General features: G+C 46.8%; 1 protein-coding gene across 1 annotated transcript in view; it reads right to left on the bottom strand.

The window, feature by feature from the left end:
* MBTPS1 (membrane bound transcription factor peptidase, site 1) overlaps positions 1 to 22,191 on the bottom strand; it is a 298,949-nt gene that overhangs the window by 37,142 nt on the left and 239,616 nt on the right. The window lies entirely within an intron of this gene.

The following is a 22,191-nucleotide window of genomic DNA, read 5'->3' as shown; positions in this document are numbered from 1 at the left end:
AGACAACCTGAGATGGCAATTGCAGATATCAGAGAAGGCCAAATCACTTCCCTGGTTGCAAAACTAACAAACTCCAATCCTTTTTTTATCAACCTGAAGAGTGGATCATCCAACTCTACTGGATCTACTGTAAAGGTGGCCAGAGATAACTAACATAGGTCTACAACGGTTAGGATCATTCTCGAACAATGGAAGAAAGCAAATTAAAATCAGCTCTTCATCTACTACAACAAAGCAGACTGTGTAGAATCCCGCAGGGATCTCCCTGGTCTCTTTTACTGTTAAATATTTACAGGAGACCACTGGCTCAGATGCTATCAGAGCAACCACCGGTTTCAACTGTAAGCACATGATATTTAACTATACATATTGTTCGGTACCTTAAAGAACCACAAAAGAAAGAACTTTTCCTAAACATGTGCATAATTGAATAAAGGAACAGATCCTAGGAGTGAAACTTAGGCTTGGCACTTACGTGATCGTGCTGCACCGAGCCCCGTCCACTGCGGCTGTTGCTGTTTGCGTGGAGGACGGTCCACACGGCACGGCGACGTCAGACGCTAGGTGGAGGGGGAAACTATTTAAATGCCAATAACGCGGACGCACGCAGCGGGCGCGTCTTAGACCAGCCCGATTACGCCTGCCCGTGCCAGGCCCGGGCCTAGGGCCAGGACTCCTGGATCCTTCTCCATTGTGTCCCAGAAATACTCTAAGGAGGAAATTATTAATTTTAACTCTAACGAGACAGGCGCTAAGTGTTTATGCCTAGCCCCATCTGATATCAACTTAGCATGTCCATGTGGTTTTACTCTTCCTCTTTCACCAGAGTAGAAGATTAAAGCGCTCAGCTCACCACAAAGAGTGAACAAAAAACTCCATTTAGATGATAGGAAACCGGATATAACTTGGGGACCGATCAATGTAAGATCCCTAACAAACATAAGTACGAAATAGCTGAGATGATAACCACTCATAAAATTGGCGTGCTCTTTATCACAGAAACATGGCTGATGCAGCTTCTGACCCAGATTTTGTGATTGCAACAGCTACGGGTTTCCAGTCATTCAGAATAGACAGACCATTAAAAAAGAGTGAGAGTAGCAATTATTTTACGAGAGCAGTTTTTAGCCAAGTTTGCTCCAGCTTCAACTCCTCTCTTTGAAGCGCTGCATTTTTCCATTGAAATAGCTTCCAAAATGACGATTAAAGGTATACTACTTTACCGCCCTCCTAGTGCCAGGAGCACATTTGTGCACAATCTGGAAGGACTTCTGGAATCCTCACTGTCTAGTAACGACTTCACTGATCTGGGGGATTTAAATTTGTATTTAGAAGATTTGGAAGACAAAGCAACAGCTATTCTGTTAGATACTCTAGGGCCGATAGGCCTTTCTCAGCTTGTCTCAACCCCCACACAGAGCAGGGCATACGCTCGACGGGATTTTCAGTTCCATGGCCGGTTTGTCAGTAAAAGAAGTCCTCCCCTTGACCTGGACAGACCACTTTTTAATTAAATTTAATATTGCAACACTCACAGCCCAGCCAACACAAACGATGAAAAAAAAAAACATTGATCTACATTGCGTTTTGACAATCAGATACGTTATTCCAATCTCTTTTGGAGGAAACACACCCTCAATTTAATCAGTGTGTAGACTCTAGTGCAGTTAAATACACTGAATGGCTAAAGGAAGCCATAAAAACCTCAGTTCCTATTAGAAAAATCTAAGGGAATTGGGATATGTCATCGGCACCCTGGTTCTAGGAAAAACAATTGTGCCGTAGGATGGAAAGGCACTGGAGAGCTAATTATGACAAAATAGAAAAAGAACTATATAAAACTACATCAAACAACTATAAAAATTTATTTAAAAATGCTAAGAAGGATTACTTCACTCAACAAGTCGAGAACAATCTAGCTACATTGCCAAAGTCCGATGCAATAAAATGGGAGCAAACGTTTTGTGACTATTGAGTCAACTTTCAAATCTAAAGTTATGGACATTTATAACATTTTCGTAACTGCCCCCGTCCATGATCCCATAGAGCTAACCAAAAATGACGAATTTCCACATGATTTGTTGTGCGCATTTGCCCCAATTCCTTCTGAAGTGGTAGCTAAACACATACTAGAGATGAAATCCGGTTCCCCGAAAGATCACTGCCCTTCTGGGGTCATCAAAAAGATAACAGAAGTGATTAGCCCTATTCTCACTCAGATTTTTAACATGATGTTCACTTTAGACTGGTTCCCATCTATATGAAAAGATTGCTCCATTCTTCTGTTGCTAAAGAAGCCAAACCTAGACGCGTCCAATTCGGCAAACTATCGTCCCATTGCCTGCCTAACACTCACGGACAGGATAGTTGAAAAGATTATGACTAAGCAACTATCTCAGTTTATTCTGGACAACAATCTTCTTGATCACTCCCAGTACGGTTTCCCAAGGGAACATAGCACTGAGACTGCATTGATTAATAACACAGAAGAAATCAGAACAGTGATGGATGGAGGACGATCAGCAGCCCTGGTCCTCCGTGATCTATCAGCTGCTTTTGATACTGTCGATCACAAGTTATTGCATCGGCAGCTGGAACCAATGGGGGTCCAGGGAATGGCACTGTCCCTTTTGACCTCCTTTTTGAAAGATAGGAGGTTAAGTGTTACAATGGATGGCTTCCAATCAAACTCCTATGTGCTGCCCTGTGGAGTTCCCCAGGGGTCGTCCTTATGCCCAACTCTTTTTAATATATATGTTGCAAAACTTGCGCCCCTGATTCGGAAATTTGGGTTTAATTTAACGTCCTACGCAGACAACACCCAGATAGTTGTGGCAGCATATAAGAAACAAACTGCTCTCTCTCTTCAGTTCCAAAACTGTATGAGAGAAGTCGACGGATGTTTGAGACAGCACTGTTTGAAGCTTAACTCAGAAAAGACGGAGGTCATTCTTTTTGGGGAGTTAGCACCCAGATGGAACCTTCTCTGGTGGCCAATAGAGATGGGTGAAGCGCCAACACCTGTGTCAAAGGCAAAAGATTTAGGCGTGTGGATTGACAAAAAGTTAGCATTATCTCATCAGACCAATGCTATTGTCACCGCCTCCCATTTCATGATTAAAAAATAAGGAAAATCATGCCTTATATCCCTTCTGAGTCCAGAAAGCTGGTGGTTACAGCGCTGGTCCAGACCAAATTCGACTATTGTAATAGTCTTTATTTGGGCATGTGTAAGCATTTTCGCAAAAAACTTCAATCTATCTAAAACACAGCCGCGCGATTGTTGAGCAATATCCCCAAATATGATTCTATTACCAAGGAAATTTGCCGACTTCATTGGCTTCCAGTGGCCAAACGAGTTGAGTTTAAGGCCCTCTGTTTAGCATTCAAGGATTTGAATGACACAGGACCTTGGACGCTCAAAGCACAAGTTACTACTTGTGTAACGATATAACTGTAAGAGACATTAGTTAGTGATAGATTCCTTACCTTAGAATATCCCTAGGCGTCAGACTGGATCCGGAAAGTTTTGCTTAGCAGTACCCCTGCGCGTCAGTAGGTGGCGTCCTCCGGCTCCGCGTCCGTAGCTGGCGTCGTATGCGCCGAGCTGACGTCACAGAGACTACTTAGGGGCCATCCATGCGTGCGGACGTCAGTTCTGTGCACGACTTTCCACGCCAGGAACGCAGAGCCATGCAAGAAACAGACTACTGGTGCCATGAAACTAGGGCCCTGAAAAGGGATGTCCTTAACCCTAGTAATCAGTTCGCAGGACGGGGAGGATGGGTGGGGCGGTAAGGAATCTATCACTAACTAATGTCTCTTACAGATATATCGTTACACAAGTAGTAACTTGTGCATCTGAAAGAGACACGTTAGTGATAGATTCCTTACCTTAGAATAGATACCCCAGCAATACCAACCCCGGTGGTGGGTCTGCGAACAAGATTACACCAGAAAGTCACAGAGAACAGAACGGCCAAAGAAGCCGTCTCTCCGGACTGGACGGTCATAGCAGTAATGCAGCGAGGTCCATGTAGCTGGCTGACAAATGTCCTGCAAGGGAACGCTGTGTCCCAAGGCAGTAGTGGCTGTTGTTGCCCTGGTGGAATGGGCACGCAACCCCACAAGAGGCTCCTTCTTGGCCAAGTAGTGACACCCTTTGATGCACAGAATGACCCACCGGGAAATGGTCCGTTTGTGCACAGCCCAACCTTTTTTGGTGCCCACGTAGCCAACAAAGAGCTGGTCATCCACCCGGAACTGTTGTGTACGCTGCAGATAGAATGCAAATGCATGTTTTGGGTCCAGATGGTGGAGCCTCTCCTCTTCCCTTGAGGGATGCGGAGGCGGAAAGAAGGTGGGCAAAGTGATGGTCTGCCAGATCTGGAAGGGCGTGAGAACTTTGGCAAAAAAGAAGGACGGGTCCTCAGAACCACCTTGTCCGGATGAACAGTAAGCAAAGGAGGTTTGGAAGAAAAAGCGTGGAGCTCACTCACCCTTCTGGCAGAGGTGATCGCAACCAGGAAAGCAGTATTTAAGGTGAGAAGACGCAAGGGACAGTTATGACGAGGCTCAAAGGGAGCGCACATCAGAAACATTAAGACAATGTTTAAGTCCCATTGAGGCATAAAGAACAGCACGGGAGGGAACGTGTAAGTAATGCCCTTCAGAAAACGGTTAACAACCAGGGACTTAAAAAGAGAAGGCTGATCAGGAAGCCGTAGAAAGGCAGAAATGGCAGAGAGATCGCATTTGATAGTGCCCAGCGCAGAGCCCTGCTGGGCAAGTGAAAGAAGGAAAAAAAGAACCTCAGAAAGAGGGGACGAAAGCGGATCCACAGCCTTTGCTGCGCATCATGCCACAAATGTGTTCCATCTACAGGTGTATACCGATTTAGTGGAGGGACGCCTGGCTGCCAAAATTACATCACAGACCTCGGGAGGAAGGTCGAAAGCTGTCAACTGTCGCCTCTCAATCTCCACGTATGGAGGAGGAGGCTGGACAGGTTCGGGAGGAGAACCATCCCCTACTGCTGCTCCCAAAGAGGCAGTCGGATCGGGGGGAGCGATCACCATGCTACGTAGCTCGGGATACCAGTATCTTCGTGCCCAATCCGGAGCCACAAGGATAACTTGGGCCCGGTCGCTCCAAATCTTCTTCAGCACTCTGGGCAGAAGTGGTATAGGCAGAAAGGCGTACAACAGACAGCAACTCCACTCGCGACGAAAAGCGTTGCAGAGCGAGTGCCGCCTTGGAAATTCCAACGTGCAGAACTGATGACATGGAGCGTTCTCTTCGGTGGCGAATAGATCTGACCAAGGCTTTCCCCATTGCTGAAAGACCTTGCGCCACGTCCAAGTGCAGACGCCATTCGTGATCCATCAAGCATCGGCGGCGGAGTTAGTCCGCCATGGCGTTCAGAGAACCTGCCAGGTGTTGAACCACCAAGGTAATGCCGTGATGTTCCAGCCACGTCCAGAGGGGCAGAGCCTCCTGACAGAGTCCAGGACCAAACCCCGCCCTGTTTGTTGCAATACCGCATGGCGGTGGTGTTGTCCGTGAACACCTGCACCACACTTCCCTGGACAAAGGGAAGGAATTCTTTCAGTGCAAGTCGGATGGCCCGCAGCTCCAAAAGATTGATATGGAGCCAGGACTCCGCCAGAGAACAGAGGCCTCTGATCTCCATCTCTCCCAAGTGGACTTCCCATCCCAGGAGGGATGCGTTCGTCACCACCGTGTGCTCCGGTTGGGGAAGGGGGAGGGAGAGGGATCTGCCACTGAACGAAACTCGATTTGTGAGCCACCACTGCGATTGTTGAGCAGTGCCCTCCGAGATCTGGACATGATCGGACAAGTTGCCCTGATGCTGTGCCCACTGGAACGTCAGGTCCCACTGCAGAGCCCGCATATGCCATCTGGCATGTGTCACCAACAGGATGCAGGAGGCCATGAGGCCCAGAAGCCGGAGTGTCAACCTGACAGAAACCCGGGTTAAAGGGCGAAAGATCGGAATCATAGACTGAATATCCCGGACTCGCTGCTCTGGAGGATAAACCTGAAACAGTGTTGAATCCAGAAACGCTCCAATGAAGGGGAGCTTCTGAGAGGGACTCGGGTGCGACTTCGGCACGTTGATGGAAAACCCCAGCAGATGCAGGAGGTCGGCTGTAGTCTGAAGGTGGCCGACAACTGTGTTTGGGGCGAGCCCGCCTTCAACAACCAGTCGTCGAGGTAGGGGAAGAGTGACACTCCTAACCTGCGCAGGTGAGCTGCGACCACCGCCATCACTTTCGTTAACACCCGAGGGGCGCTGGTAAGGCGGAAGGGGAGCACGGCAAACTGAAAATGCTCCTGGCCTACAGCGCCAGTGGGCCGGCAGGACAGGGATGTGAAAATAAGCGTCCTGCAAGTCCAATGCTACCATCCAGTCTCCAGGATCGAGAGCAGTCAAGGCCTGAGCCAGAGTCAGCATTTTGAATTTCTCCTTCCGGAGGAAGCGATTGACGTCCGAGAGTTCCAAGATGGGGCGCAGGCCCTCCTTGTCCTTCTTGGGGACCAGAAAGTAGTGGGAATAACAACCACACCCTACTTCCTGCCAGTGAACGCACTTGATGGCCCCCTTGGCCAAGAGGGCCATGACTTCCTGTTGGAGCAGAATCAAATGATCCCCCGACATGCGGTGGCACCGAGATGGCATGGCTGGCGGGGGGACTGAAAGGGAAGGGAGTAACCCTTGTGGATGATCTGCAGCACCCACTTGTCCAATGTAATATCGCGCCAGTGGGGGAGGTGGTGGTCGATCCTGCCACCCACCGCCGTGGGGTGCTCCACGAAGGACGGACTAGGAAGGTTTAGAGGGAGGAGCAGCGGGGGTGGAGGCGGACTGACCCGCACGCGAATTTCCTGACCCGCCCCTGGGGAAGCCGCGACCACGCTGAGGCTGGTTTTGCACAGACTTGTGAAGGAAAGAGCCTGGGTGCCCCTGCCCTGCCACAAATGGAACGAAAACCATGAGTGGCCAGGTTCTTTGCAGAAAGACCCAAGGACTTGGCCGTGGCCCGCAAGTCCTTAAAGCGCTCCAGTGCATGGCCGGCCTTATCGCCAAACAGGCGGGTGCCATTAAAGGGCAAGTCCATGAGCGAGCCTTGGACATCGGGCAAGAACCCAGTAGAACGCAACCTGCTCGGAGTCACACTGCCGGGCAAGGGGGTCCTCGGATCCTACAAGTCCTCCTCCACCACAGGAGGGGCCGGTCGCAGCGGCAGGGCCGGAGAAGGGACAAACGGTGCCGGAAACGGCACCGGGAACGGCACTGACCGGGGCCGGACTGGCGCCGTCTCCCAATGGGGATCCCAGGTCGGAAAAAAATGGTCCTGGAACCGGGGCAAGGGCGGAATGAACGGCGCCCAGTGCGGCGCCGGAGCTGGCAACGCTGCACCTCGTGGCGCCGGAGCCAACGGCGTAGGATCCTGTGGCGCCGAGGCAGGATCCGCTGGCGGAGCCGCAGGGCCGACAGGATCTTGACACGGGGTCCAAAGGTGTGCCGGCGGGAGCCCGAGGCCTAAAAAGGCAGTCCATGGCAGCAATAAACTCTTGCACCTGTTCGGGAATCGCCGACGGACCCGGGTAGGGCGGGTAGACCGTGGGACTCCCAGGCTCCAGAGGAGCCGCGGGGGCGGAGCCCCTGTCCCCCTCGTCTGCCTCCGAGGAGCGGTGGGGGGGACATCGGAGAGCGAACATGCTTCTTAGACCTTTTTATGACGTCGCTTACCAGAATCCGAAGACGAAGACTTGGAGCCTGAGGAGCGACGGTTCCGGTCCCGCGAGCGGTCCTGGGAACGGCCCCTAGACCCGGAGCAGCGGTGTGACGAATGCCGGACCTCCTGCAAATTCCTGCTCCGCTCACTCAAGGCCTTCGGGACAATGGCTCGACAGTCCCAGCAGTCGTGATCAGTCTCCAGGTAGTAGAAGCAAACATCATGGGGGTCCGCCAACGACATAATACGGCGGCAGGCCCCACAGGACTTAAAGCCAGGCATCCCTACGTGCACCAGGAGAAAAAAAAGGGGGGAGGGGGGGAGACAAAAAGTCTCAAATAGAAGTCAAAAAGTGACTAAGGTACGTGTTCAATCCGGATCTGCACTTGCTGGCACGGAAAAAGAAAAAAGACGTCAACGCGCATGGGTGGCGCCTAAGTCGTCTCCGTGACATCATCTCGGCGCACACGATGCCAGTGACGGACGCGAAGCCGCAGGACGCCACCCACTGACGCGCAGGGGTACTGCTAAGCAAAACTTTCAGGATCCAGTCTGACTCCTGGGGACATTCTAAGGTAAGGAATCTATCACTAACATGTCTCTTTCAGATAAGCTATTTGCTTGGTATCATCCGGCCAGACAGCTGCGGTCCTGAGGGACCAAAATGATGTAGGTAACTAGAATACGCACTTCGGGTTGGGGCGGTCGGGTCTCTCTTATGGCACTGCAAAGCTGTGGAACACACCTCCAGCCGAGTTGAGAGGAGTAGTTCCTCTTACAAATTTCAGGAGAAAGTTGAAAGCTTGGCTTTTCCAGAACTGAGTAACCAGGAAGATTTACGGCAGTCAACAGCACCAAGACACCCCCGGGTATTCGTGCGCTCAACAAATTTAATTAACATTAACGTCCTTCCATTTTTTGGGCCGAACAAACTCCGACTCTACCAAACCCTAAATAGCTAAAACAGTCTAGGAGTAGCATTCTATAATCATTTTTGTTATCAACAAATTACAATGGTGGTTGAAAATACTGGCTTTTTTCTCATGCGTTTTGGAAGGATCCTCCTGCTGCAATAGGGGGGGGGACCACATTGGCTTTGACAATGGCTTTGTAGTTAGAAAGACACAATTCCTTCAACACTGCTTTGCTGGAGCCATGTATAAAGCATTGCAAAGCTACAGAACATACAATATCAAGCAGGATAACCGGCCTTGGAGGACCTTCACTTGCAACCAGTGGTGCAGAACATTTTAATCTATTTTAACCTCACTGCAACCTGAGAAGCAGTAAGTAAAATCTGATATGAAACATGGACACAGATCTAATCAGGTTTTGGGAGCTCTGTTCTGGAAGTAGCTGTGCCCACACATCAGAAATCTTACTATTTGGCAGTAAATAATAATACAAAATTAAAAACAAGTCTGCTCAAGGAAGCGCTACCTTCCTGGCAGATGTTATTATGGTACTATCAGCCCCCTCCTGTAGAAATAGAATCTCTAGAACTCGCCTGCAGTTCAGGCCTAAAACTCTGATTCAGAGCTGTTAACTAGTCAAGCCTTTAAAAGTGGGCTATAAGCCTATATTACTCTCAGAACGATGCAAAGAGAACACCCGGAAGCTCTCCAGAGCAATGTGTGGCACAGTAAAAAGGGAAAGTGGTTTACACATAGGACTGGGTCCATTTCGAAACCGGTTTTTGACTGATTTGCTAAGAAGGAACCATGTACAAGTCAACGGCATATCAAATATGACTGTCTGTTACTTTAGAAGCTTTTCCAAACATACTGCAACAAGAGTTGGGTAAACAACCAATAGCATATGGTGAAAGAGTAATAACCGTTGCAGCTAAGCCATAGCCCACTATGTAACTATAGATATGCAGACCTAAAAAAGGAAAGAACATAAGCAGTACAAACACAGAATAGTGAGATGCTAAAAACTGCAGGTATGACGTTGGGTGCTGCTGCTCAAGATTAGTAGTTAATCCAGTGTTATTTATTTTAGTTTCTTTGTGGTAGTTTAAATTATTAGGAGTTATGTGTAATTATTAGTGGGGGTATGTGCGGTCATGTAGATGATTGGTAAGGTTAGTGAATGATCTTGAGGACATTAGGTATTGTTAGGCTGCAGGATTTTAACTTTCAAAGAAAAGGTTGTGTTCTTTGATATGACTTGGACATTTTCAGAAATACAACCACTGAGATTGAGGCAAACATGCACGTGACTTAGCAAATTTGTATACAGAAAGATGAGGCACTCAGATTAGGCAAAGGAAGAAAAGAGCCATTAGAAAGATAAAAAGGAGAGGAGACGATCAGAATTTTTAGGTAGTCAGCTTTTCATGCCGGATTTAGACACATTGAGGATGGCATTTGAGATAGCATGCAATTTAAGGATGCAAGACTGAAGAAAGAAACAGAATTATTTGCATGCAAAGATAGATTAGGTATTTCTGATAGGTACTAGAATCAATTTAACAAATTCTGTTTACTGCTAGGCTGCCACCACACCACTGCTCTAGCAAAGTCAGCTGTACACAAAACATTTTAGGCAAGGTTATGAACAGGGTGAACAGGTGAATGTGGAGCAGCATACTGTGATAGACTAAGTAGGTGCCCCACAATTAAAAAAGTGCCAAACATTTTCTTGAAAAAAAGATTTTGATATGATGAATTTGTCAATGGTCGTTTCCTTAATGAGTACTTCTTCATAATTGACCAAGTGATTTAGGCAAGGGCAAGAAGCAGAATTTGTTTGTAAGCAGACAAGTGGCTCTCAAATGAATCAAGTCCAAGTGTTTAAGCCACAAAGGGTCACAAGATCACAGAGATCCACCGCCTTTTCCCTGTCTGTCTTAGCAGGACACTCACTTTGGTAAAGAAGGAATAGAGTAGCAAACCATAAAGTGCCCAACCTCAGTAGTTTGGGTGCAGTGGACTCTCAGAGGCCAAATTACACTGCCTGTCCAAGAAGCAGAAAGCACTTTTTGCAGTTGAATCTGGATTCACTACATGGACTCCCCGCAGATTCCAGAAGTTTTCCTCACAAACATGTGATGAAAGTGTATTTTGAGTCAAAAGTTGCAGCTTGCTGGGTTTTGTGGGCAAGGAAATGTTGTGGCATCCACGCAAAGCACACCGCCCTGGACTCCCCTAAGTGTTTAATGTTCAGATCTGCCTCGGTCTGGTAAGTTTTCCCAAGGGCAGCCATTCACCATTGCAAGTGGAATGATATTGGGAGTTAGCCTCACTTTCTTGGCCCATATGTAAAAACAACACCCAACGGAATCAAATGTCCTTCCATTTGCCATTGGGATGGGATTTCTTAGTGCACAGGGGAGCGGAAAGAAAGTTAAGGCTCTAGGGGTGAGGGTGTACCAGATGTTAGAATGGGCCAGAACAACTCCATTATTGTATTTTCTTTTTGGCCCACAGGTTAGGGCAAACTTCCTGTCAGCCCTGGGGCAAAAAAAAATGTGTTGCTTTTTTTGGGAGTGAGGGTGTGGCCAATGCAAGAGTGTAACACCTGCGCCACCTTTTTGCACCAAAGGCAAAATCCCTGGACAGACTGTCACTACATATATTTCTATTTTTCAAGAATTAGGGCATGGGCCACTCCAATATAATTTTTTTATTGACCCTGGTGTCTAGTGGGCTTAGGGCCCCCAGGGGGACAGATCTGGGGTAATTAACCCCTATTTAGCTCCCGGTGAGGCCAGAAAGACTATCTGTTCATTTGTTCGGGGGGGGGGTATGACTATGCCAGGCAGCCCCAACCCCTATATATTTTTTTATGGACATTTCCCTGGTGTGTAGTGGGCTGTCTGGTTTACGGGGGTGGGGGTAGGTGGAGGGCAATCACCTCCATCTGCCCTCCAGGGGAGCAGAAAGACTGTGGTCTTATTTCTTTTTAGGGGTGGGGGCACAGCCTTGCCCATAGTGGACAGCCCCTACCCCTATATATATATATTTTTTTTATTAACCCTGGAATATAGTGGGGTTTTTTTTTGGCCCTCCCTCTCCCCCACCGGGGGGTTGCAAATTATGGGTGGAATGGGTGGGGGAACAAATACAAAAAATTTATATTTCCCCCTGGGGAAGCACAAGCCTGTGCCTAAGGGGCCTCTTCCCCATCAATGGTTCTAGTGGGTGGATTCTTTCTTGGTGATCGCTCTCAGACTGTTATTGCCTGTGCCTTCTGACCTGTGGCCCAAAAGGTCCTTTTAATCGTCTGAAGATATGTACGAAAGAAAAAGTTTTCCAGTCAGTCAAAAAAGCCTACAAAAATAAAAGATCACTTGCCTTAAAACTATGGAGGTATATTCTGATCCGTCACTACAAATTCCTGCATGGTCAATAAAGAACTATATCCACAAGTGAAAAATAATTGACTGACCAGATTCAGGGCTCTGTGTACAAAGATGAATTACTTACCACACATTCAAACTAGGGATGGTCTACTTCAAACCAAAGCAAATATTAAAATGTATGGGTCTGCTTCAAAAAATGACACGGACAGCATTAATTAAAACCAGTGGTCAATAGCAGAGGCAAAGGAAGTAAAAATACAAAACTGTTTGCTCAGTACAGTCATTTCAAGAGGAAGGAAGAGAGGATAAAAGGTTCCTGTAGCGAGCTGGAGTCTTGTCGCAGTACCCAACCCCCACACGTTTTGCCTGGTATTTGATAGAGCTTTGCCTGAAGTGTACTAGGTACCTGCAAACTAGGTCCCCAGTACCAGTGTTCTTTCTCTAAACACGTTCAATTGCTTCCCCCAAATTGCAATACCTTCAGCACACTCTGCAAGGCCCTAGTAAATGGTGCACCTGGTACCGTGGGCCGGAGGTACTAAATATGGTCCCTGAGGGCTGGAGTATGAATTGTGCCACCCTAAGGGACTCCTCAGCAAGCACATGCAAGACTGCCAGTACAGGCTGCGTGTTTTGGTGCAAACAAAAGCGAATACAGAACATGTTGTGTAACCCTGTGTGCCATGTTCCCAAACACTACAATTTGTAAGTGCTGGCCAGTTCTATCACCGCCAGTGACCAGCGAAGCCAGTTGAAACCATGTACTGGACACTGGTCAAAACGAGTTAACAGCTGTATGAAGGCTTCACTGAAGATAGGGATGTTTGGTATCAAGCATTTCGTATTGATAAATCCAACACTGGAATCAGTGTGGGTTTACCAATACATGCACACAGAGGGTACCTTAGAGGATCCCCTGAAGCCCTACCAGGCTCTGATGTGGTTGCCGACTGGTCTCTGCCAGCCTCCTCTCCCCCCCCCCCTCCTCAAAGACACTGCTCGACCTTCAATGGGGAGGGCCTTCTGCTCTCAGGAGACCCAGAAAAAATCCTGTCCGGGAAGAGGGTGCACACCCCCTCCCACAGGATTACCTGCTGGTTAGCCTTCCTAGGCCGGGAAGCCTCAAAGACCTGACACCTTTGAAATGCAAATCCGACTCCCCTCACAGCAGAGGAAGTAGAGCCCCTTTGCCCAGAGCCCCTTTGGTACCTAGACAGTTGGGAAAATAGAGCTAGTCAAGTAGGCGCGCCACCCATAGGCTAGTACAACCCCGAAAGTGGACTAAACTGAGGTGGACATGGCTTTTCAGAAGTAGCTATCTTTGTGATGGCATACTTAGTTATTCTAGGACAGGGTTATGCCCACTTCCCACAGGACATGGTCATATAGGGGGCGTAGTGACCCCAGGTGTCAGCAGCCCATTGGCTACTACTCTACACTCCCCCAACGCCCGTAAATTTAGTATTTGGGGGAGCCCCTGGCACCTGAAGAGCAGATCCTGACTGTTGTACCTGTCAGCTTTTGGGTGGTCTCCCCCTATTTTTCTCTCTTTCTGCCTCACATTTTATTTTCCACCAATTCTTTTTCGTGTGGCCTTAGGTCTCCGGGCGCCTCACCACTGCCAATCAGTGCTGAGGCGCAGGTGCGCCTTCCTAAAATGGTGGGATGGGAGAGCCTCATAAAATGGACGCCTGCTAGAAATTATTACCTCAGAGCTCTGGCCCATAGGATAGCATTAGGGGGTTCCAGAACCTTCCGGTCCACTCTAGTGACCTGGGCCCAGGCTATATAAGGGAGGACACAGGGCGGCCATTTTGTCACACTGCTGGGCTAGCTGGAGTGCAGACTACAGCGTCAGGGGGATTGTGTCACAGCCTAATTGGACAGCTCCTACGGGCTGCGGGTTGGTCTGAGGGTGCTGCCCTTCTTCCTGTTGATCTGGCCCGGTCCGACAAAAAAGTTCAGAGAGCACAACGCCCCAGTGTGTCCACACATTAAGAGGACTAAACCATTTGGACAGCTGGTGAGAGTGGCCTTGCCCCAGCCCTAGGAACCTAGGAGGGTGGGAGCTGTATGCTGAGAGGGCAACGCTGAGCAAGGGACCCTTCCTACGACCCCTGAAGTGAGGCTGGGACCTAACCTTTGCCCTTGCCTCCTGTTTGGCCCTTTTCAGAAGCGTGCTGACATTGCCTGTGCGTCTGCCGCCTAATTCTGCCAGCGCTGCATTGATCAGAGCCCCCCTCTCCCCTCACCGAAGCGCTGAGGTGCCGAGGTTGGCAAAAGTTTCACCGCCGCTTCCCTGGGTGCTGAGAAGGGTCGAGCGTGAGAAAAATGGGAGCGACGCGAGGCTCTGTGAGAGACACTGGGCGGGGTCGCTTAGCAACCAGACTCCCACCTAGCACGTCACCTCTCTGCCCGAGCCGGAGCTCCTCAGAGGAGTGGAAGCCGCCGCGGCCCTTCGGAAGGCCGAACCAACTGTCAGCTTGTCTCTCCGGAGAGAATGCGCAAGGAGGCCCACACGCTGTGGGATCTCCAAGGTGTCCGCGTCGCGGCTCGGCTGCGGCCCCTGCCCCTGGCGAAGTGCTATAAGCCGAAGCGGGAGGTCAGGGGAAGATCGGCCCTGCAGACTCGTTCCGCAGAGAGTGTGACAGAGGCGCCGGACGGGCGCAGAGGTATCGGGGAACAACTTAATGGAGGGTGGGGCTAAAGGAGCGGAGTCATTTAGGGAGGGGGGACTGTAATGAACGGGCTGCCAAGAACTGAGCCTCTAAGTTGATCCTCTCTCTCTTGTAACAACGTGACTGGCTCATAATAAGAAAGTGGGTACCAGACCTCTCTACCCCCTCTGAAGTTAAGCATCCATAAGCATTTTCTTGCGCAGGAGCTAGGAAGAGACAAGGCACTCTGGATATGGTGATGGAGCAGATTTCATCTGCAGTCATGCATTGTTTAATTTTTTTTTGTGCTTCAGACAGGCTGCATTTAAATTGTCACGCACATTTTGGTGCAGGTTAAAAACATGGCACATGAAAAACATGAAAGTGAGGCCTGAAAATGCTTTTGCTGAATTAACATGTTTTTTTGCAATGTAGAGAAAAAGTGGCCTTTTTACCTTTGAAGATTAATAGAATGTGTTTCTCTCTTCCCAGCTCATCCATGTAATCTAGATTTATTATTCCTGTCTTAATAGACTTTGACTTGTTGCATATTTTGATAAACATTTTCAGTTAATAACACCTCTTTTTATAATGTGTGTGAATTAATAATGCACGTGGGAAACATAATGGACTGATTTACATGAAATTAATATTATCTTTGTGTTTGTTTTATTTTTGGGGCCTACACAAAATATGGCTGCCTGTGAATCCATCAAGGCTATTACTGGCAATTTAATGAGAATGGAGCATGCGCAGACTGTGGCAGCTTTCCTCATGACAAAAAGTCAAGGACAACCTGAACTGTACATTCTTGTGACTGTGCCAATGTACCAGTTAGTTAAAAGTATCCGTTCTGACTACACTGTGGAAGGAAGGAAGAGAACTAGAATGAAACATTTTTCCTAGTAAATGTTGCAAATGTTTATAAATGTAGTTATTCATGTATGCTTCTTTTGTTAAAACTGGTGAAGTCAGGTTTTTAGAATGAGTCAGGGGAGTGAGAACTCATGCCATCATGACTGACCAATCACGTACAGGTTTCCTGAAAGATGCTACATCTTTGTGTAATCTGCCAATAATTAGGGTATAAATACTGTCCTCTCTGGATGGGGGCTGGCTTTTTTCTCAGCTCAGCTGGCTTCTATGGGTTAGGTACGAGAAACGTCCCGGGAGATTGCTGAAGGGGAGGTGCGTCCGAGGAGGTTCAGGGGGAGGTTTCTTGCTTCCACGTCATATCTTGGCACTTCAGGCCACATTCCTTTGAGGCCTGTGAAGGAGGGCTGCTTTCCTCTTTAGACACAGACAGACAGAGAGTGCAGTGGATCAGGATAGAATTAGATGCTAAACTTTAAGTTTGTGCTTTGACTAATTAATTAGGTCTAAAAAGATTTATTTGATTTATGCATTTATTTCTCTTAATGGGAGATTTTTTGCAAACTATTTAATTATTGATTAGCTTTGCAAGACTTTTTCTTACAAACTCTTTAAGAATTGTGCGCCACATTTTCATAACTACATGTAATGCTTATATGCAGACTGTAATGTGTTCTGTATTATTGATATTTTTCCTGTTTTCCAAATTCTGTAACCTGATTGATATTTTACTAATGAATAAAGGGTCAGAGAAAAAATAACTTTTGACTAGAAAATAAAACCCTTTAAAATACTCAACAACTCTTTATTGGCTTGAATAATGATTGCAGTTTTTACTGGTCATGATTATTTAAAGTCTCCTGAAGGTAATACATGGTGTGAAGGGCCCAACACCTTTTGAGCGGTAAATTAGAGGTAGCATGAGGGTTTTGCATTGAGAAACTACCAGAAGAAATTACCGCTCCATCAATGGAACCACTGATGTTCTAATCTTAAAGTATTTACCTGCTTGATTCAAATTGATGCAAATACCTGCTAAAGCAAAACTTAATGTATTTACATGCTTGTTTCAAATTGATACATATATTTTCTAATTCAGTATTTAATGTACTTACCTGCTTGTTTAAACTGCTGCATGTTCCTATTGATTTATGTGTAAAATACTTACCTGCTGTTTGCCTAGTTGAATGTATTTAAATACCTGGTTCTCTGATTATTGTGAGGGAATGCAATCTACTGTCTAATTAATGCAGCTAATCCAAAAATGGAATGTCCAAAGTCCTAATTTATTAACTATTGGAATCTTCATCTCCCTTTTTTATTGCAAAAAGATAAAGCCTCTCTATTTTCTATTTAACTAAGACGGTGTGGTGTCATTTTTGGTGGGTTTGCAATGGCGTGTTGTAGTGTGTGCTGCGCAAGTACGTCACAATTGCCTTCTAGAGTTAGCCTTCCCACTCTGTGCCATGCTACCCTAAGTGGGCCGGTGGTCCCAGTTCCAACACTGACGACCTACGAACAAGAAGGACGCTGAAGAGACGCATAAGCAGAAGAGTGATGAGATCAACTGACTTGGACCCAGTCCTGCTGGCCTGTCTGCTGTTCACTATCGAAACTGCGTCAAACACGTCTTGTATTGCAGCTGTTGGGCCTCCAAAACCTGGCAGGACAGCCTGTCTTCAATAAAGAACCGAGACCTCCATTAATGGAGTGGGGTCCCATAGTTCACTGTACTGAATGCCACATTGACTTTTCCTCCAACAGGATAACATTGCAGCTTCCAGAAATTGCACTGTCGAATTTTTGTGAACTAAAAAGAATTAATTAAAAACGTACTTACCTGAACGATTTTCTTATGATGCCTAAGCATTTATAAAGATACTTGCTATTTTTTATCAATTAGTGTGGATCTGCTTCTTGAGTCGTGGGTCTCATTTAGTGACCATTGTGTGTATTTTCAGATGTTTGCGCTCCTCTGTTTTGGGCCTAAGACTGCTCAACCACACTACACCCTAGCAGAGCACCTTGTGATTCCCATAGCAAGCACCCTGTCCACTCATAAAGGAACCCCTGGACTCTTTACACAATATATCTCATTTTGATAGATCATATAAACAGGCAGCTTCCAACAGTTACAATAACTGGGAGGAGTCTGCAAAAGACCATCCCTGGAAGGTAAAGTCCCACGAACTTTCAAAACCAACAGGAAAATAGCCACATTTGTCACCACATTTTTTAAGGATACCAAGAAGGGGCTCAACAACCATTCCTGGAGAGGATACCAGAACAAACTCCTGGATATCATGGCCCCTCTGACAAAAATCCTGGTTGCGGGTGAAGAGGCCACAGAAATCGGCAATGGGTGGGGGGGTGCGCTCGATAGGCAGCCTTTACAAGCCAGTTTCCCAAAAGTTTAACAATAGGTCATTATAATAGTAAGGTCAAAGAAAGTTGAATCTTCTTTTCAAAGAAAGGTGCCAGCAGAGCTCCTGGCAGCAGGGGAATCTTCTTTGGTGCATCCAAGACCCCAGGAGGAACCTCAAATAAGGAGTATGCTTTCATTCCAACCAAAGTGTGTGGGGGGAGAGAGAAGGGAGAGGGGGGCTAGGACGGTTCTTACTCAAAACGAGGGAGGTTACGGAGGTTGCATGGGTGCTACAAATAAGCAAAGGTTGGCAAATGGCGCTCTACACAACTTCATGACTCAGGAGAGAACCCATTCACTTTCTTTCTCAGAGGATGATTTTCGTCTACGACGAAGAGGTGAATTCAATAAATTAAATAAAGATCAAAGGAGAAATTAAATAAAGACCAAAGGAGCAATACTTTCAACCATCTTATACCCGAACAGGTTTCCAAGCAATATTTTCCGGGTCAAAAAGAAGGAAAAAGGGGTTCAACCACTAACAAATTAAAGAGTTCAAGGATTGGCTGGTACAGGGCCCTTCAAAAGGGAAGGCATGCATCTTCTCAGAGACATTCTGCTACCAAATGATTAGATGGTCATGCTGGATATGAAGGATTCATAACTCACAATCCACATCTATGTAACTCACAGGAGACTCCTCCAGTTTATTGGAAGACCTTAGGTGTAGAAGTTTACAGCACTCCTTTTCAGTCGCTCCTCCATCCAGTGAATACTAGTATTAGTGACCAAACCTGGATCCAAAGTCTTGGGTGCTGCGTTAGGTAGGAGTATATGCAAGATATCTTTACAGTGATCTAGTATATTGATAGATGTGTACTCTGCATGTGTTTGCGATTATTTGTTCAAGAGGAGCTTCTGATGTTCTCTTATTCATGAAGAGGAATGGCCCAGAAACAGGAATATTAAAGGATTTAAGTGTCAAGAAAGAACAAAAAATGTTTCTCATTGTGGATTGTCTTATGTGGAATATGGGAGCTCTGACTGAAGACACAGTGTTTTCTAGTTGCAAGGACTCATGGGAAATGTGGTCCTATACGTCAACAATACTGTTGATGTTATTGATCTAACTAGGCTGCTAAGAAATAAAGTGAAGGAAGGAAAAACATAATTCTTTCCGTTAACAGAATTGAAGTAGTAGCTAGGAAAGTTTACTTTCATCACCAAGGTAACCTACCCAAGCACCAGAATGAATATGGAAACATTGCTTTTTGCAATACCTCCTGAATGCGGCTAGGTGGCACCATTTGCCTCAGTCGTGACTTCATCCACCTCTAGATGCGACGATAGGGAGCAGCATATAGGCACTTACCCAGAGTGCAGATGTCATTTTAATCATCAGATTATCCGCACCCTCAGAGGTGGAATGTCAAGAGCAGATCAGTAAAATTGACACTGGGTGAAACCCAACTTGAAACCCTATTACTGGCTTAGGTGCACTACACAGAAAAGGGGAGCTGCTGAGCCTTGAAAAACATGTAGTTAGATATAGTGTTAACTAGAAAGAGCGTTATCGAAGGTAAGAAAGTTATTCTTCTTATGGATACTTTTAACTGCAGATTCCTTGCCTTGTGAATAGATGTCAAAGCAATACTTCCCTCCATGGGGGTGGACCTCATGAGTGCACTTTACACCAGGAAGAAAGTCCTACAGAACCGAGTGGGCAAAAGGGCCCTCTTGGCAGACTTCAGAACCGATACAGTAGAACTTGGAAAAAGTATGGACTGATGCCCATGTGGCTGCCTAGCAAATGACCAGAAGACCACAAGTTAAAGCAGTAATTGCAGCCTGTGTTCTTATGGAATGAACCAGTAAGGCCCGAGGAGCATTTATTTTAGCTAAGGCGTATCATACTTTAATGGAAAGGACAATCCACCAGGAGAATATTCGCTTCTGGACATCTTTTCCATTCTTTATACATATAAACCCAACAAACAGCTGATCATCTATCAATATAAAAGGTAAAAGCACACTTATATACCAACTGGTGAAGTAGGTCTTCCACACTGATGGGTACATAGAAGAAAAGACTGAGAGCACGATGGACTGAAATGACCACACCACATTCAGAAGAAAGTACTAACAGTTCAGAAGCACCAGCTTTTTTTAAAAATGTTTTTTGATAGTTTCTGTATGTGCGTTTGTGCGTGTCTGCGTGTATATGAGAGTGAGCACATTTGTGTGTGCTTGTGCATGTCTATGCATGTGATGGTGTTTGCGCGTGCATGAATTTGGGTGTTTTTGTATTAGAGCATCAGATTGTATGTGTGTTTGTGTTCTTGGATGTTTCTGGCTATGTGCTTGTCTGTGTGCGTCAGTGCGCATATGAGTGTGTGTTCTCACATTGGTGTGTGCATGTCTGTGCGTGTGATGGTGTGTGCACGCTGGATGGAATATGCTACTTACCAGTATGCATCTGTTCTTGGCATAGAGGGCTGCAGAGTGGTACATTTATGAATAGATCGCCATCTGGTGTTGGGCTCGGATGATTGCACTTTGAGTACAGTCCCCTGCCTGACCCCAAGAGGGCTTCCATAGTGGTCCTCTACACGTTGTTTTACTTCCCTGGGACAACAATTGGACATTGACCAGACCTTGAACCTATCCCTTAACCTGCCTACACATCAGGACTTGGAACCTGCGGAACTTACCCCAGACTGTGGAGACCTAGCGATTTGGCTGGTGCCCGGTGGAGCTACCATATAGCTAAAGAGAAGATGGGTTGTGGACTCCCCCTCCCTGCCGTCATCTACCCAGCCGGACCTTGGGTAGATTTTCCCTCGTCTCTACATCCTGTCTTCCTCCTACCCCTTCACCCATCCCCTTCCAGCTCCATTCACCTTGTCCCCTATGTTCTTTAAATGCTTTTCTTGATACTTATGTAACTTTTAAATGATGTAATTTGTTCCCATTTAGTACTCTTACTCCCTTTGTCTACCTCCCTAGCTCCTATCCACTCTCCCCTGAATCTCTCGCCTTGCCTGCTAGTCTGCCTAGCCCCCTGTCCTTTGTGCCCTTTGACTAAGCACTCCTTCACCCCTTGTTGGGGAAAGATCCAATATTTATACTCTGGAGTCTCAGCGTACCCGCTGAGAGAGTCCACTGCGCCAAGGGAGCCACTCATGGCTGAGGTATGGTATGGCACCCCTTGCCAAAGCACTCCCTCTACCCTTTTTGGGGAAAGATCCAGTATGTAGGCCTTGGAGTGTCAGAGACCCCTCTGAGAGAGTCCACTGCGTAAAGGGAGCCTCCCACAACAGAGCTAGGGAAGTGATAGCACTTGCCCTGGGATCACATCTTACTGGACTTTGGACGTTGCTTTGACTCGTCTACCGGTTTGTGTCCCCGTCACGCTTCCCCCTCCTCTTTCCATGCGGTGTCCTTCACCCTCCCCTCCTCTTTCCCGCCTTCATTACCTGTCTGCTTCCCCAGCTCCTTCCTCCTTCCCATAATCTTTCCCTTGCCTGCTTTTCCCCTTACGTATTTGTGCTCATTGTTTATCCTGACCTTACAAGTAACTATGTTGCCATGCTCTAATAACTGTGTAACCTTTGTAACGATGTAACCTGTAACTATAATCTGATGCTCATGTAAAGCGCTCTGATACCTCCGGGTCTAGCCAGCGCTATATAAAACCTTAAAAATAAATAAATAAACAGTGGCTGAAGTGACAAAGTATGCAGCTTGCTGAAGTGAATGCAATTAAAAAATTATTCAGGGGCAAGAGCATAGCTGTGGAGATGCTCAAAGGGAGCAAACATAAAGAAGGTCAAGATTAAGTGAAGATCTAATTGTAGTATAATGGAGGAAGAAGGAGGAAACAGGATGAAAACATATAAATAAGCCCCTTTAACAAATTCACCACAATGGGTAATTTAAATAAAGAGCTGAAACCATAAAAGGTGAAAGGCTGAAAGGGCAGACTGATAACCTTACTGTGTCACAGCAAAGCTTTGCTGGGTCAAAGATAAAAAAAACAGACCACCACCAGTAGAGGATCAACTTGATTATGCTCACACCAGGCAACAACCTTTGCCCAAAGACCAGAATATACATATTTGAAAAAAGGACTGAGAAATTGGGATGTCTTATACGGTGTGGCTGTGGAACCTCACCATGTAATACACTTACCAACCCCTTTAGGAGCCTCCGATTTCATTTGTC

This window comes from Lissotriton helveticus, chromosome 12 (assembly GCF_964261635.1).
Source record: "Lissotriton helveticus chromosome 12, aLisHel1.1, whole genome shotgun sequence".
Lineage (NCBI taxonomy): Eukaryota > Metazoa > Chordata > Amphibia > Caudata > Salamandridae > Lissotriton > Lissotriton helveticus.
This window is presented reverse-complemented; position numbering and strand designations above follow the sequence as displayed.